Genomic DNA, 17,087 nt, shown 5'->3' on the forward strand with positions numbered 1-17,087 from the left:
GTATTCTTCTCCCTCCCCCCAACTCTCAATTTGGTTTAACCATCCAGTTTTTTAAAAGCCAAAGGACGTTCAGCTACCTGGTGCAGTCTCAACTGTGCAGCACATGACACATGTGGTTACTAGAGGGAGAGTTGTGTGATCTGAAAGCTTGCACCCTCTGATGGGGTAGCACTAGGTTGCCTTCCCCCTACCCCCATCTATGCCTCCATTGTGCCCAAACTGCCGGTGGGGACAATTTCACCAGTCAACACGCGTTGCTACAGTCCAGGATGCGGCGCAGAGGCAGGATGATGTCACTCCAAATTTGTGCAGCGGTTTCCTTGCTCCATCTGGGTTAAATGTGTTAACTTCCAAATGAGACGTGAATACAATTGGGAAGTTACCCTGTCTGAAAAAAAGCCTTCATGGAGGACTTTTCCCATTACTTAACTCTTGAGGTAAGACTTTTTTCTTTCTATACATGTAATTAAAATATATATCCCCACTGGCCCTACAAAATAAGGTTCTGCTACTTTTCGTCATCTGCATAAGGCTTTCCTGGAAAGTAAAATGGCTCATTTGCCTACCCCACCCCGCCCCACCCCTCATGCACACATGCAGCATTCGGGTAAATAACTATATTTCCTCCTGTGCTGTGGATAAATTTTGTCATCCTTCTTGGGGAACATCCTTGCTGTTATTTCATAAGATACTCCCTCCCTGCTTTAGGAAAGAGAGGCCTTCAGTACTTCATTGCTGCTTCTAGAGAGGGATTAAGCTGCCATTAGTTATCTCAACTTACCGGTGGATGTTGAACAGTTCAATGGGTTGAACAGGGGTTGGGAACCTCAAGCCAAATGTAGGCCTCTGCCTCTGGTCTTTAGCACCTTCCCCAGGGCCAAGAACCCTCGGTGCCCCTGCTTTGCACCTAGATTATTATTGCTTGGCTAGAACATGTCCTTGAACTTGAGTAATGCCTCTTGCTTGTCCAGATGAATGATAGAGTGGAATCTAGCCAATGGCAGAAAGACAAAATTGACATTCGCTGCTCCGCACACTTTTGCTTCTGGCCACATCTGCTACTGCCCTGTGGCCCTCAGAAAACTTTTCAGCCTCAATAAGGTCTACCACTCGTGGGCTAAAGTCTGGCACTGACTCAACTGAGCTTTACACCCACATCTGCTACTTGGCTGAAACCGATCCTGTACCTCAGTGATGTAGTAGTCTGAGGTCAAAGAGGGTCAAAGACCCCTTACTATTTCTGCAGCAGGGCCACTGTCTCCAGCATCTTCGAGCTGCCCAATCAGCATGAAAGGGGACGTTTTTGGCCACTGTGCTCCAAAGATAAGCATTCAGGAACACTGAAAACAAAAGGTGCTTCAGTTTTAAGAGAACGGTGTGTTTGTTTAGGCTGCAGCTCTTCCTGGCAACTTATGTGCAAATAACATTTACTCCATCCTCCTCAAATGTGTTTGGGCCTGGCTTAGAAATAGAGTCTGGCATTCCCTCTTGCCTGTAGAAGATCAGTACACCTGTGTTCACCAAATAGGAAGTACATTCTTCAGGAGTAATGTCCTGCCTTTTTGCACTCGGAACATAGGGATTTGCCTTCTACTGAAGTCCCTGGTTTTGCAGGGTTTCAGAGAGGTATTTCCTAGTTGCTGGTGTTTGAGATGCTGCTGTTTGAGCCAAGGATCTTTTGCAACCAGAGCAGATGCTCTGCCACTGAGTGGCAGCCGAATTCGCCCACTGTTTCCATGCCAGCACATATCTACAGCCACGGACAGGTAACGTACAGTAGTTTGCTCACACACTGAAGGCAACAAAGAGGGAACTCGTTAGCACTTCCCATCTCCAAAAATCAGAAGCAATTGTCTCTGTAAGGGGAGCCTGTTAGCTATTACAGGTAGATATCCTAAGTGAGTGTGGTGGGTCACTAATGGCCTTTCTACAACAAGAACTATTTGTTATCAAATTACCACTCCAGCTGGGGACTCGCTTGAAGCTCTCAGAATGAGGGTGTGAGAAGCTGCCATGTTCTGAGTCAGATGATTGACCACCTAGTTTAGTATTGCCTACACCTACTAGCAGCAGGTCTCCAGAGTTTCAGGCATAGGACATTTCCAGCCACATCAGGAGATGCCGGGGACTGAACCTGAGACTTTCTGCATGCGAAACAAGTACTCTTACCACTGAGCTGCAGCCTTTCCACACTGTGTTCTAAGGAATAGCATCAATGGCCATGTTTTATAACATAACTGCGCTCCTGGCATGCGCATGTTTCTTATTAAGCAGTGCTGGCTTACTGCACCGCTGTCTTTGGGAAAATACAGCCAGCTGGAGTGTGGGAATTCTCGCAGACCCAGAACTGAGGCCCAAGTCTTCCTGGGCCTTTCGTTTTACTCAATCCTCTTCTAGAAACACCTTTTGTTTTCCCCACATATCTGGTTCCTACTGAACTGTGATACTGTTAAATTGGTATTTCCTGGTGAAGCAGCCTCCTCTTTGCAACCCCTCTTTGCACGTGCCCTAAAAAAAATTTAAAAATACATTTGAGTCCCAACATTAGGTCATGCTCAAAACAATCTACAGGAAAAAATGGAAGTTTTGAACCATGAAAATTTCTATATGTCTGCTGCCATGGCAGTATACGTGCAAAAGGAAACACCACAGCAAAATATATAGAATGAGCAGTTGCCTGATGGGGAGAGAGCCAGTAAAAAAAAAAATCTTCTGGAAATTGTATGTTGTTGATTTGACTGTTATAGGTGGCATGGCTTGAAGGGAGGGCGTAGATCAGTGTTAAGTGCAGCTGCTTGGCATGTAGAAGGTCCCAGGTTCAATCCCCAGCAGCATCCCCAGGTAGGCTGGGAAAGCCTTTTCCTGAAATCCTGGCGAGAGCTGTAGTCAGTCACCATCAATTGTACCAAGCTAGATGTTCTGACACGATATAGAGCAGTTTCCTATGTTTGCATCTATCCTGCCAACCCTGGCATTTCTTTATGTGGTTGAGTATCTCTCTGCCCCTTTTGTCTCTGAACCTTGTTTATAGTGGAATGCTGAAGTGTGGGAAAGGAGAACAGAAGCACCTCAAGGGTTTTTTCTCTACTTGAAATTCACCTTTTTGGCACTCTCCACCGCTGCGAGCAAGCAGCGTTTTTGAAGCAGTAGTGGAAGCGCATGAGCACCAGATACGGTAGTTTGGTTCTTCCGTCTGCCCCCTTCCACGCACAGTTGCAGAATGGCAGGTGCACACTCAAAGCGAACACTGAGGAACTAAGCAGAGCTCAAGCACTTTGTCTAGCCAGGATGGCAGAAGCAACCTTAGCCCTGCTCCCTCCTGCGGTTCTTTGATGCAGAGCTTATTTCTCCTCTACCGTCTTGTCTTTAAAAGTTCTTTTTTTAAACCCCTCTTTTTAAGCAAGTGATAGTTATAGTACATACAGCTCTAAGAACTTACAGCAAGGGATCTTTGTCTCTTTCTCCCCTCCCCTCCCACCCCTCCAATTTAAAAAGCAAAGTCAAGTCAGTAAGATACACTTTGTCCAACACTAGACTTGCATGAGAAACTGCTTCTGGGAGCCTTCCCCCCACTCCCAGTTTGTACATAAGAGCAGTTTTTCTTGGTTTCTCCTGTGATCGGTATAAAACTGTCTCGTAAAAAGAAAGTGTTTCATGCAGAAGGAAGTTGGCCCAATAAAAGTCTTGTCTTCGGGTTCCTTGCGTTGTGTTGTTGTTTATCCAGCATGTAGCAGAACAAAACAGAAAGGATTGTCTTCTCTTCGGTCATTGCATCGGGGAACAAAGTTTATGAGTGCAGCAGCAGCACGCACAGCCCTCTAAGACTGCTTGTCCCAAAGTGTCCCATGCGTTGGGCTGTGTCTTACAGGGAGAACGTCGTAGTGACAGGGGATGTGACTGTTCCTGGGCATGTCGTATGGGTTTTGGATGTAGACAGCATTGCGGAGACGAGCCTCCTGGATGACGCTGATGGTGGGCTCTGCAAAGACAAACAGGGACTCGTTGAATAGCCTCCTCTAAGCAGCCACCTCTTCAGAAACAAAAGACTCGGGGAAAGACGCTAAAGACAAAAGATGTCTCTGCAAACACCGTGAGTATGATCAATTCCAAAGCTTGTTAGCTCTAAACAAGGAATTCTGGGATGGGTTGTTCTAGTAAGGAGCCGAGGCTCCTAAGCTCTGCTACCAAGCTTTGGGATAGCTAATGTGGTGCCTTGCAGATGTTATTGGACTCCAGCTCCCATCAGCCTCAGACAGTGTGGCCTACAGACAAGAGGGATGGGAGTTGTGGTCCAACATCATCTGCAGGGCAAGACATTGGCTACCTCTACCATGAACTGCTTCAGACAATTATTCCCTTAGCAAAAGCTTCTTTCTACGTTAACTTTGGCAGTAAAAGCGCATCAATGTCTGTTCTCTCCCCCATAGGTAGCTGGCACAGTGTTGCCCAGATGTTTAACTCATACCATCCCCTGTGCATTGGCTATGCTTCCTAGGACTGCTGAGATGGAATCCGACACCATCCAGAGAGCACCACACAGACTCCTGTTGAACTCTGCCACCACAGAGATGGAAAAATACCACTATGAATGGTTTAAAAATGTTTTATATATACCCTGCAGCATTTTTGTGTTTAAGAGATTTAGTGTATACTGTGTGTGACTTTATTTGAAGATAGTTACACACTATTGGGCTTATATGTTACTTTCTGAGGGCTCCCATACGTACTGTATCACATTAAAAAAAAAACTTATTTCAGAACTTTATTTTTTTGTAGATCTCTTGTTTTTGACAGTTTACATTTCAGTCTGTACCTCTGATTTACCCAGTATTGGAAGAGGATGGTTGTTATTTCTCTGATATTGTTGTTTATTGTTCTATTTGTTTTACTTCTCCAATAAACTAGTAGGTGAAAGTGAGCATAAATATGCTTATATTTATTTAACTGCTCCAAAATCAGAGGATACACAAGAGTAGCGTACGAAAACAGAATATAAAAGCATAACACAGATCATTAGTATTAAAGCTTTGGGTTGTAGCCAACTGAATTAGGAAATGTATCCCACTGAAATTAATGGACCTAGTTAGCAAGGTCCATTACTTTCAATGGGTCTCCTCAGATTAGGGCAAATACTAAAACAAAATCCCGAAGCAAGAAAATTAATAATAATGTTAAAAAGAAAATAATATATCAAATGTATTATCTTAGAAGAAATTTATCACAGAAATGTTAGGAGAAATGCACACAAAAATGCTGAAAAACTGAAGACTTTAAAAAAGATTGCAAACTGATATAGAAGTGTGGCAAAATGTACTTAAGTCTAGAAAAATAAAACCAAAATTGACAGAAACACTCATCTCTAAGAAAAACGTACACACAGCAAATGTGGCAATGGATGTAAAGCTCAGGTTACTCAGAACCCCATTTTTTCTTCCCCTCCCCTGTCTCTAAATCCCAAATATACCAAGGTTTCTAGTGCCTCCAGCCAAAAGTGTGTGAGCAAAAGCCGCACACAAGCTGCTAGGTGATTACTAATATTTATGGAAGCTGGAGGAATTCTCTTTTAGTGAATTCTGGTGTACACTGACACAACCGATGTGTGAATTGGAACTTAACTATCCTTTGGCTTCCAAACTTTCCCAGAGTTTGCAATATAGTTCTCAGCTCAAAGGACGAAATACATTAGGCTAAAATCTGTTTAAAAATGCATACACTGAGATGAACATGTTCTTCCTATACCAATTCCCAGGTGAATTATTATTATTTAATTGCAGATTCATTTGGAATCGGGACCAAACAGACTTAGGCCAGAACACCAGGCTGCTCCACCCACCCCTGCCAACAATCTAGGAAGAGAGGCTTCAGCAGCCCCACACTGGTCCCTCCCATGGCTAAGGAAGCCCCAAATAAATTATGTAGAACAGTGAAAACATTAAGAGAAGCACAGACATGTGCATAAAAACAAATAAATTAAGCATACCGGCGCAAAATTTGGCACGGCATGCAATTTGGATTGCGTGGATGTGGAACTTTAAATAATTATTCTTGGACAAAGAAGCCACATAGCCCTAGTTAATAGGGGCATAGCGTGGGTTACCGGTGCCCAGGGCTGGCTAAGTGTTGGCACCGCTGGTGGACTGGGTAGCGGTCAGTCCCTTCACTGGCCAGCACCTAATCAAGGGAGCCTCTCCTTGCAAACCAGCCCCACCCTGGGAGCATGGATAAGGCAGCGGAACACAAAAGCAGGAGCGCTGCTGTGGTGCTCTAGTCTAGGCAATGTACTTTCCTGCCTTTCTCATCCTCCCTCCCTCCTTGGTGGGTGGCGGTGGCAGCTCCCTCTTGGCTGGTCCAGGGGCGGGGCAAAAGCGGGTGTCCCTTTGCCGGCCGTGAGGTGAAAGTGTTGTCGCTGCCAGCCCAGCCCCAAAGGTCCCGCCCTGGCACTGCTTACCTCCCTGCAGCCCCAGCCTTGATGAAGGAGCCTGTCTCATTGCACTCCCTCGGAAATTTGTGCCCAGGGCCATGGCCCACTGTCCACCACGCTACGCCACTGCTAGTTAACCACACTTTGTGAAAGCCCTTTGCCTGTTTGCAAAGGAAACAGTAGTAACTTCACACCAACTCAATGGGCAATGAGCAGTTGGTGTATATTTTTTTGCCTGCCCATTTGCCAGGGGTTGCCAGTGTGGCCAATGAATGGGCAGGGGGCCATGGGGAGTTTTAACGCAGCAACACTTGGATTGCACCACCGTTGATGACCCAGCACCAGCTGGATCTCCCTGCTTGCAGCTGGATCATGGGAGATACTTACCAACATCGTATATGTTTTTATTAGCTGCTGACAAGGCTGGTGTGTCAGAATAGGATGCGTCCCGGTGAACGGGAGATTTCATTTCCACATAGCTGCTCTCGGAATGTTTGCATGCCATGATGGGGGGGTCTTTGATGGTGGCGTAGGGGTTTTCGCTGCTGTTGAGGGAACAGGTGCTGGAGCTGCAGGCAGATCCCTTCATATAGTCTGCAAGACAAGAGCCGGGCCGGCCTCTTAGCACACATGCGACCGGACCTCGAGGAGAAGGGGGAGGGGAGGAGGGGGTCTCTAACCCTCAGAGCGCACAGCACAGGGACCCACCAGTTACGCCTCAGGGATCTCCGAACCACTGTCTCTCCAAACCATCTGCTCATCCAAACTCATTCGCAAGTCATTTCCTGAACATTCAGTAGGAAAGAAAACAGCCCTTCAGTGCCACGGACTCTGCTGTCAAAAGGGTCTCATTTGCTACAATAAGAACATCAGTTTGTACACACACAACCACCCCATGCCACCATTCCCCACATCCCTCAAAGCAGGGCTGGCACAACCCACGGCCCTCTAGATGCTGTGGGGGTACAGCTCCCATAAATCCCTGGCCATTGGCAATGCTGGCTGGGGCTAATGGGAACTGTGGTCCACTAATGCCTGGAGGGCCATGAACCAGCGACCCGTGCCTTAAAGGATAACACTGGTTAAGGTCCCCCTTTCCATACCAAGAGATCATGCACAAGTCCCACCCTTCTCCCTGGCAGAGAGAACCATGCTAGCAAGCAAAGTCTTTTGGCATACTGGGTATAATACCTGTTTCAGGGGTGGCACCCGGAAATCTAACACCACATTTAATGCAACGTGGGTTCTTTGTTTTGTTTTTAATTGCTTTATAGGGAAAAGTCCAGAATGGCATGATTAGATTTTTATGTTAAAATAGGTTTAGAAGGAAGATTGCTTGCTAGCAGAGAAATTCTGTGATCTCTACGGGAATGTAAAATCCAGTTTTTACAATGCTCCCTTTTCTCTCTCCTCCCTCCTCTGCCTGTTTTCAGACAAAACAGCATTTCTTCCCAAAAATGTGAAATAGATCCATTGTTATCTCTGCCTCTCCTTCCCCTCATTGACTTCCCAACTGGGGATATTGGAAGCTCTGTGGGGCAGGGACCTGGCATTTCTGTTTTGCTTGTGTGGTCCTGCAAATCACCATTGACATTATACACGGCAACATCATTAATAAGGCTGACACCACCACCTCATCGTAATACAGGAAACATTCATCTCAGGTGCAAAGGAGAATGCCAGCTCTGTGATCTTGCAAACAGCCTCAGACCACAAGGTAAAAAAAAAAAAGCTTGGTTGCCTCTATTGTGGATACAAAGAAGGAAACAACGGGTGGTGGTCACTTACCTGTCACTTTAAGGATATTAGCCGGGGTTCCCTCTCCCCCCTCAGATTTCTTAAGGAGCATGCAGAGGAATTATGTCATGTGACCCAAAGTCCACCCCACCCTGGCTGGCTATAACTCTGCCTCTGTGGTCAGAGGCAGTGATGCTACTGAGTCCAAGCTACTAGAAGCCACAGGAGGAGGGGAGAGGGCTCTTGTGCAGGTTTCCCATTGAGGCACCTGGCTGACCACTCTGAGAGCAGGGCTACTCTCACGTTCTTGTGATCTCTGGGTTTTCTTGCTGAAAATACAGGCATTCCACTGCCCCAGTTGCTGCCATCTTGATAGCTCTCTCTCTCTCTGCTTCTGATGCTATCTGCATTCCTTAACCATCTGCATGCATTTAACACCAGAAGTTATTTTGACCTGGGAGAAATGACCGTCTGAAGGTCACGCAGCGAGCTTTGTGGACGAATGGGAATTTTTAAATGTTTAATAGATTATTTTATTTCATTTTTCTGTTGGAAGCCGCCCAGAGTGGCTGGGGAAACCCAGCCAGATGGGTGGGGTATAAATAAATTATTATTATTATTATTATTATTATTATTATTATTATTATTATTATTATTATTTGAACCTGGCTCTTTCCAATCCTAGTTAGCTACTGCACCCACCACGCAACACACACAGACTTCTCCAACCTGCCACACTCCAGATGTTTTGGACTACAATTCCCATTAGCCCCAGCTGACAGCTGTAGTTCACAACATCTGGAGGACACCAGGCTGGGGAAGGTGGCACTAGGCTGACACAACTAAAGGCATGATATTGGTACCCATCTCCCTGCTTCCAGCTAAGATCAGCTTCAAGGTGTGAAGGAGGGCGAGAGACAATTCACCAGGGAACTGGTTTGGACAGTTAGAGAGGATTAAAAATCTCTCATGATGGAAAGTACCTGAGTTTTTAACAAGGTTGGTGAACTAGCTCCATATTGGATGCTTATGTTCTCTTTTGGGAACAGCCTGCTTTTGTTTTTGTTTTTAATGACTGTTACGTTTATATCACACCTTTCCTGCAAGGAGCTCAAGTTGGCATGTTCTTTGCTCAGAAAAACCCTGAGAGGCAGCAAAGGGCCCAACAGCCTCAGTGAACTTTATGACTAAGTAGGGATTGGGAGGAAATGTCCTAGTTCAACTGGCTGCCATTTTGGCCTGGCTGTGCTTGCCATGGTCTTTGGAAATTACAAAATGCCTCCAGGGTCTCTTTCCAACTCAACTATTCAGTGCTTGCAGAGCGATGAATGTTTGCATTTCCTTCCTCACACAGGAATTCACAGGTGAGGTCACATATTTGCATACAGAGTCATAACTTCCATTTGCATTTGCCCTTCTGAGAGCGGGAGCCTCTCGTCTTGATTGGTTAAAGTGCATCTGGCTTCTTCTCTATACATCTTTCAGCGAATGCTGAAGATGCACTTCCACCCTGGCCTTTGACACCTGAGACGTGCATTTTCAGTGCTCATCCTGTGACTGTAATCTATTTTAACTGTTTTTAGTTCTGAATTTTAAATTGTTGTAACCTGCCCTGGGACCCGCTGGTGAAGGGCTGGTCATAATAATAACAAAAATACTCTGTCTTACCAATAACTGATACACTTTTTTAGAATGTTCCTAACTACCTTAGGGCACTTTAAAACCGATTGCTATTGGATTTAATTTTTGCTAGTGCTTTATCATTGCTGCGTCTGCTGCCCTCGGTCCCTTCAGCAGGAAAGGTATGATGTAAACTGAATATATTATTTCTTTCTTATTTATTAATAAGAGAGGCCCATTTATTTCTTACTGTTAACAGAGCCTCACAGTGTAAAGCAGGGGTCCCCAAACTACGGCCCGGGGGCCGGATGCGGCCCAATTGGCCTGCCAATCCGGCCCGCGACGACACCCGCCGCCGCTGCCCGCTCTTACGGCGCGCAGCGCGGCAGCGCTCTTCCGGGTCGGGGAAAAAGCGCCGAAAATCCTTTGTGCGCATGCGTATGGGCCTCTCCCGACCCGGAAGAGGTCATTTCTGGTGCACTTCCGGGTCGGGGAGGCCCATACGCATGCGCACAACGGATTTTCGGCGCTTTTTCCACCCTGGAAGCGCACCGCCGCGCCAGTAAGCGCCCGTGCATGCGCACGGGCGCGCACTCCCCCGTCCTCCGGCCCGCCGCGCGATCGGCGCGGTGGGAACCGGCCCAAACGCCGGTAAGTCTGGGGACCCCTGGTGTAAAGCTTCCACTTTACTACTGAGTTCAATTCTGGGCTGTGTGGGCCAAAAAAGGGGGGGGGCGCACTGTGAAATGTAGTGACACTTCCCCATCCACCATCTTACTTTGCCCTGAAATATCTATACATAGAAATTATTGTGTGCAAATTTCATGCAAATTGTACCACGGGCCATTGCAAGCATACAAATCGTAGTATTGCAGAGATGGAAGGGGCCCTGAGGCTCATTGAGTCAAACCCCCTGCAATGTAGGAATATTCTGCCCAATGTGGGGCTTGAACCCTGAGATTTAAAGTCTCCTGCTCTACTGACTGAGCTTCTTTCTTTCTTACTTACAATTTTTCAAACCCCCTTTCCTAAAAGAGGTGCTTGCTGGATCAGGCCCATGGGCCATCCAGTCCAGCATCCTGTTCTCACAGTGGCCAACCAGAGGCCCCAGTGGCACGTCTGCAAGCAGGACTAGCGAGCAAAGGCACTCTCTCTCCTCCCGTGGTTTCCAGCAACTGATATTACTGTGTGCCTGGAGTTAACTGACACTCCTTCTCCCACTTCTCCTTGGCTATCGCTGCTGCACGGCTTCAATTACCCATAAACAAGGGGGCTCTTGTATGTGGGTTTTAAATGAGAAAAAGAACACACAGAGGGAAATCAGATTTTCCAGGTCCCATAGTAGTTTTGGCTCCACACTTCACAATCCCATCTCAAAAGTTCTTTCCCTTTTCTTTTTTTCTTGTCTTTTTTTGGGGGGGGAGGGGAGTTAGGCACACTTCAGCATCTCTCAGATTACTATAATGCATTATACATGGGGCTGCCTTTGAAGATAATTTAGACGCTGCACCTAGTGGAGAATTCAGCAGCCGAATTACGGACTGAGACCAAAAGACCTGAGCATATTAGCCCAATTGCGGGCTGACTGCATTGGCTACGGATTAGTTTCTGGGGTCACTTCAAAGGTCCAGTTTGGGCCCATAAAAGCTTAAATTGTTCAGGACCACAATGCTACAAGGGCTGCCTCTCCCTCAATATGAACCAGCCCAACCCTGTAGTCTCCTTCAGAGGTTTCACCCAAGGGAGGTGTGGGGGTGGCGGCGACGTGCCAACGGGCCTTTTCAGTGGTGCCCGCCCCCCTGCAAAGTCTTTGGGATGCTTTACCATGGAAGCACATCTATTTCCATCATTATCAGTTTTGGTGCTAAATTGAGACCTTTAATTTACTCAGATCTGGAGCTGGATCCAGGTGGAACCCACCCTCCAGAACTGGCCTCTACCTGTCAATCACCTGACACCATACAATCAGACTTCACAGTCCCCCACAACTATGGTTGTTTTCCTAATGACCCAGTGCAGAAATTTTAACCACGGCCTCTCCTGCTCCTCCTTAGCTTTCTCTTGAGCCAGATTAAGAGGCATATAAACCAGCAAACAGGTTGCAATGGTCTAAGTGTTGCAAGATTCAGGACAAAGGGGTCGGGGTGGGATAGTTGAACTATGGAATGCAATGGCCACCAACTTGTAAAGCTTTAAAAGAGGATTGGACAAATTCACGGAGAAGAGGGCTATTGATGGCTGCTAGCCAGGATGGCTCTGCTCTGCCTCCACAGCTAGAGGCAGCAATGCTTCTGAATACCACTTGCTGGAAACCAGAGGACAGGAGAGGGCTCTTGTGCTCATGTTCTGCTCCTTGGTTTCCTACAGGCATCTGGTGGGGCACTGTGAGAAGAGGATGCTGGATCAGATTGGCCATTGGCCTGACCCATCAGGACTCTTCTTCTTATGCTCTTTTGTTGGGAGGAGGAACACGTCCAGGGGACTCTCGTCACTGGGCCGAGGGGCCTTGCTAATATGACCAACCATGGACTCAGCTACACTGGTAAAGAAACAACGATTTGAAGGTGCTATAAAGATGCAACACCAGATGGCACTAGAGAGCAGAGAAATTTTACACGCCTTTTTGGTGTGCGCTGTGGGTTAAACCACAGAGTCTAGGGCTTGCTGATCAGAAGGTCGGCGGTTCGAATCCCTGCAATGGGGTGAGCTCCTGTTGCTCGGTCCCAGCTCCTGCCCACCTAGCAGTTCGAAAGCACATCAAAGTGCAAGTAGATAAATAGGGGCCGCTCCGGCGGGAAGGTAAACAGCATTTCTGTGCGCTGCTCTGGTTCGCCAGAAGCAGCTTTGTCATGCTGGCCACATGACCCGGAAGCTGTGTGCGGACAAACGCTGGCTCCCTCGCCTATAGAGCGAGATGAGCGCCGCAACCCCAGAGTCGCACACGACTGGATCTGATGGTCAGGGGCCCCTTTACCTTTATTTTAATCTAATTCCTGACATAAATCTAGTGGTCTGTGTCTCCCCCTTGTGTAGAACCACACCATGACTATTTCTGGCGCTGGCCCTGATTTTGGTGCACGGGTCTTAAAGTGTATGATACAGGGACCTTGTTTATTTTCAGCGTATATCTGCCACCCTATAACCAGAGATTATCTGGGCAGCTTGCAGAGAGAAATTAAAAATATTTCAAAATGGGGGTTTTGCTTCTGCTAGTCGGAGCCTGGCTAGTGCCTGGAGCCCAGTTCTGAGTTGCCTTGAGCACCATGATAGAATATGAGATATAAATGCAGCAAGTAAAAAAAAGCAGCAAAGAAAATAAAGCATTTCTTAAGAGAAGGAAAAGCCTATTCATGCCACCATTTTTGAGCCCTTCTCTTTAGCCCTTAAATCCACAAAAGTTCAGTGCAGTGCTCTTATAATCTAGTCTTTCTAAGGCTCAGGGAAAAAATTTATTTCTCGCGCAGATATTTTAACAGTAAGCCACCATTCTTTCCATTTTCAGGGTAGGGCAGGGATGGGGAACCTCAGGCCTAGGGGCCAAATACGGCTGCCCAGGCCTCTCTATCAGGCCCTTGGAGCTCTCCCCAGGACACACACTCCTCGAGTGCTTTAGCCTGGCTGGAATATGTCCTTGAAACCAGATGGTTTCCAGAGGATGTGTGTGTTGAGCATATGCAGATACTATCCCACTGTACAAAGGCAACATTTACATTCGTTCTTCTGCCCAGCTTTGCTTCTGGCTCCGCCCACCACTGGCACGTGGCCCCCCCAGAATGTTGCTCAGAAGGAATGCAGCCCTCAGGCTGAAGGAAGGTTGGCACCCTTGGGAGTAGGGAAACTGAGGCACAAGGTATGAGTTGCCTCAAAACCACATGGCGAGTCCACATCCGAGGTGGGCTGTGGACCCACATCTACCAAGTGCTACCTCCATTGGCTTTCCTAAACAGAGAGCTCAGTTCTAATTTGTTTGCCAATAGAGGAGGAAGGCAGTAATGGCAGGAATGTGGGGCAGAGATCAATGGGCATGGCAAAGCTGGGCTGTTGCCAGAGGTCTCAAAAAACATGCCGGCTTGCCTGCCTGTTTGCCGACCGACTAACAACCACTTTGCAGATGTTTGGGGCTGGCAAGCTCACCTCTCCTGCCTTACCCACACTGGCCACTATGGGGTCACTTGCCAGCATCAGATACTATACCTTTGAAGCCTTTTTCCATAATGTATGTGTTCTGACGTCTATTCATCCCATAAGCACCTGCACAAAAATAATATACAATGGAAAATGCATAAATAACTTTATGCAAACTGGACTTGTGCAGCAGAAAGATGTGTCTCCTTTGGCTCACTGTGATGCAGAGTCAGGGAAAGGTTGGTGGCTTGACCACCGGGGGTGGGGGAGCCCAATATTCTCTGCTGGCTGACACAAGGTTTGTTTTTTGAGGGGGGGGGATAAGCAGAGGGAGGGAGAAGTGTGTTGAATCATCTTGCTGCTTTTCAGCAAAGAGCAAGTGGCATGCAGATGTCTGGATCTCTCTCTCCAGAAGTCGCTGTAGCAGAGAAACGAGTTTCTCTTCACATTTGAAGGCAGATCTACCTACTTTTCACTTTCTGAAACAACCCGTGGACTGTCCCACAATCATCCTTCAAAATTTCGCAGCTCACTGATTTTTGTGTGTACAAAAATGCACTTTCCCTTCTTCCAAGCAATTCTCCTAATAGATGCATGCATATGCACTCTTTATCCTAGCATGTGCATTTACGTACACATGACTTGGCTGGAGAACTGCAGATTTCGGAGGGTGGGCGAATGACAGTTTCCCATCTTGCTTCCCAAAGTGCAAACTAGGTAAGTTTTATATGTGAAGTGAGTAGAATTCCTCCCCCATCCCAAGTCTGAGGGCACTTGGGGAGGAGGATTTTCATTTGGCATGCCGTTAATTCCCACTACTGAAAGCAGACCCAAGTGTGAGACAATATGCAAGGACTTAATCCAATTTGGGTGCATTTTGAAAAAGGCAAGTTTCTAGGCCTCTTAGTGACCAAAGGCATTCTTGAGAACACTTGACCCTTCTGGCGAAATTTCAGAAACCGGGGGTGAAGAAGCGGTACTAAAAGAGCTTTAAATGTGTTCCTCTTACGAGCATCTTCCCCATTAGAGAGGCCGCAAAAGATTTATTTCGTATGAGACGGGGAGAACAGAGGTTTGTTCTTCCTGCAGTCGCTATACCTGTGGGGAGCAGTCAAAGTCAAGAAGGGTGGCTTCAGTGCTCTGCAGAACTATGGATCCCTCCCTTATTGGTATCATTAGCTGGATAAACTTTTTTTTTTAAAGTGTATGCAAAAATTGCCTGGCATGTAAAATTTGTTCAGGCCACTCTTTGTGGTGCAAACATTCATATGAAAAATCTGGTCCATTATATTCTTCCAAGCAAAGGGGGAAATGGAGGGTGTTCACATTCATATGGCAAAACTTCTTCTGATTTCAAAGGAGCTGGGCTGCCTCTGCTCCATCATCCCGCTACCCCTGCACCTGTTTGCAGATGGAGAGAGCATGGATGGGTTTCTATTTTCAATGCACTCTCTTACAGCTGGAAATCCTTGGCAAGGAAATCTCCTCATCAGGAGGAAAGTGGGAAAATCTCCTGCTGGGGACTCAGCTAAATTAGGGAGCGATCTAACACAATGGAGGTATAAATATGCACCTGCAGCACTTACTTTGAAGCCCTCTGTCGCTGGTGGATTTGAAGGTTAGTCCCTTCAAAATGGGATGCCTTATTATATGATGCGATGTGGGGGCATTTTGCAAGCCACTTAAAATTTGCACAGATTCAACGAGGCGGATGGGAAATCCCCCCCCCCAAAAGCCTCACTTTGAGGACACCCGTCCGCAGCTGACATTCAGCTTCAATATGTTTCGCTTGCAAAATCTGGGGTGGTAACAACAAAAAAGGATTTTTACTCTACTCCACTCTCCTCTCCCATTTCCCACCCCCCCTTTTTCCTTCCTGATTCAACACTTCGTAGCTATTAAAAGTGCCCAGCCGTCAGAGGACTATTAAAACAACAATAATAAAAAATCTCATTGGGGGGATGGTTTTTTTTAACAAAAATTACTTCTGCAAAACTTAGGGCAGGCATAGGCAAAGTCGGCCCTCCAGATGTTTTGGGACTACAGCTCCCATCATCCCTAGCTAACAGGACCAGTGGTCAGGGATGATGGGAGTTGTAGTCCCAAAACATCTGGAGGGCTGAGTTTGCCTATGCCTGACTTAGGGTTTTCCTGAGCATGCTAATGCCTACATCTTTCCCCCAGTGGCTCCACTTTGGCTCCCAATTCTAGCCATTTGCTATTAAGGGGACTGGCCGCACATAGGTGTGCTGATTTTATAGTAAACCAATCTATGACTGGTGCACATGGACCATGCTCAACCACCCTGGCATGGAATAGGGTCACTTGCAGAAGCCTGAGAGAGATGGTGCATGTGGAGTAGGATAAGGCTTCTTCAGGATTTCCTCCTGGCCCCTCTCTTACACAAAGACCACTATCAACAGAAGTCAATGAGGGAGGGGGGAAGCAGGATGGGGACAAAACTAGAATAAGTTGGTTCCACCACTCATTGACTCTGGTCCCACCTACAGTTGGCCTCCCTGCCTTCCTCCCCTACCAGTCCCAATGGGCACAAGCCACCACTGCCCACTATTTTTATGAAGCAATAGAAGCTGGTGCAACCATATGCAAGACTTGTGTTGATGGGTCGTCTAGTCCAAGCCCCTGCCATGCAGGAATCACAGCTGAATAATCCCTGACAGATGGCCATCCAACCTCTGTTAAAAAAACTTCCAATGAAGAAGAGTTTACCATCTTCTGTGGTGGTCCATCCCACTGAGGAACAGCTCTTACCATCAGAACTTTCTTCCTAATGTTTAGTCAGAATCTCTGTTCTTGTCCTTTAAATTCACTGGTTTGGGGCCTACCTTTGAGAATGGCAGAAAACATCTTTTGTGTGACATCCCTTCAGATATCTGAAGATGGCTATCATACTGCTTCTCAGCCTTCTCTTCTCCAGGCTAAACATACCCAACTCCCTCAACCATTCCTCATAAGGCTTGGTTTCCAGACCCTTTATTACCTGCTTGGCAGAGCTTGCCAGGAGGTCCAGTTCAGTTTTGTATTGATTTGTATGCTGTGGTTTGGGCTGCATTCATTCCCTAGATCAGCCACCTTGAAGGCGCCAGTCTTTCGGCTATGGCCTGCATCAAAGCTAGTGCTTTTTTGTGTGTGTGGAAAATGATATGCTGGTATTCATATATGA

The sequence above is a fragment of the Zootoca vivipara genome, chromosome 13 (genome assembly GCF_965207765.1).
Source record: "Zootoca vivipara chromosome 13, rZooViv2.hap1.1, whole genome shotgun sequence".
NCBI classification, from domain to species: domain Eukaryota; kingdom Metazoa; phylum Chordata; class Lepidosauria; order Squamata; family Lacertidae; genus Zootoca; species Zootoca vivipara.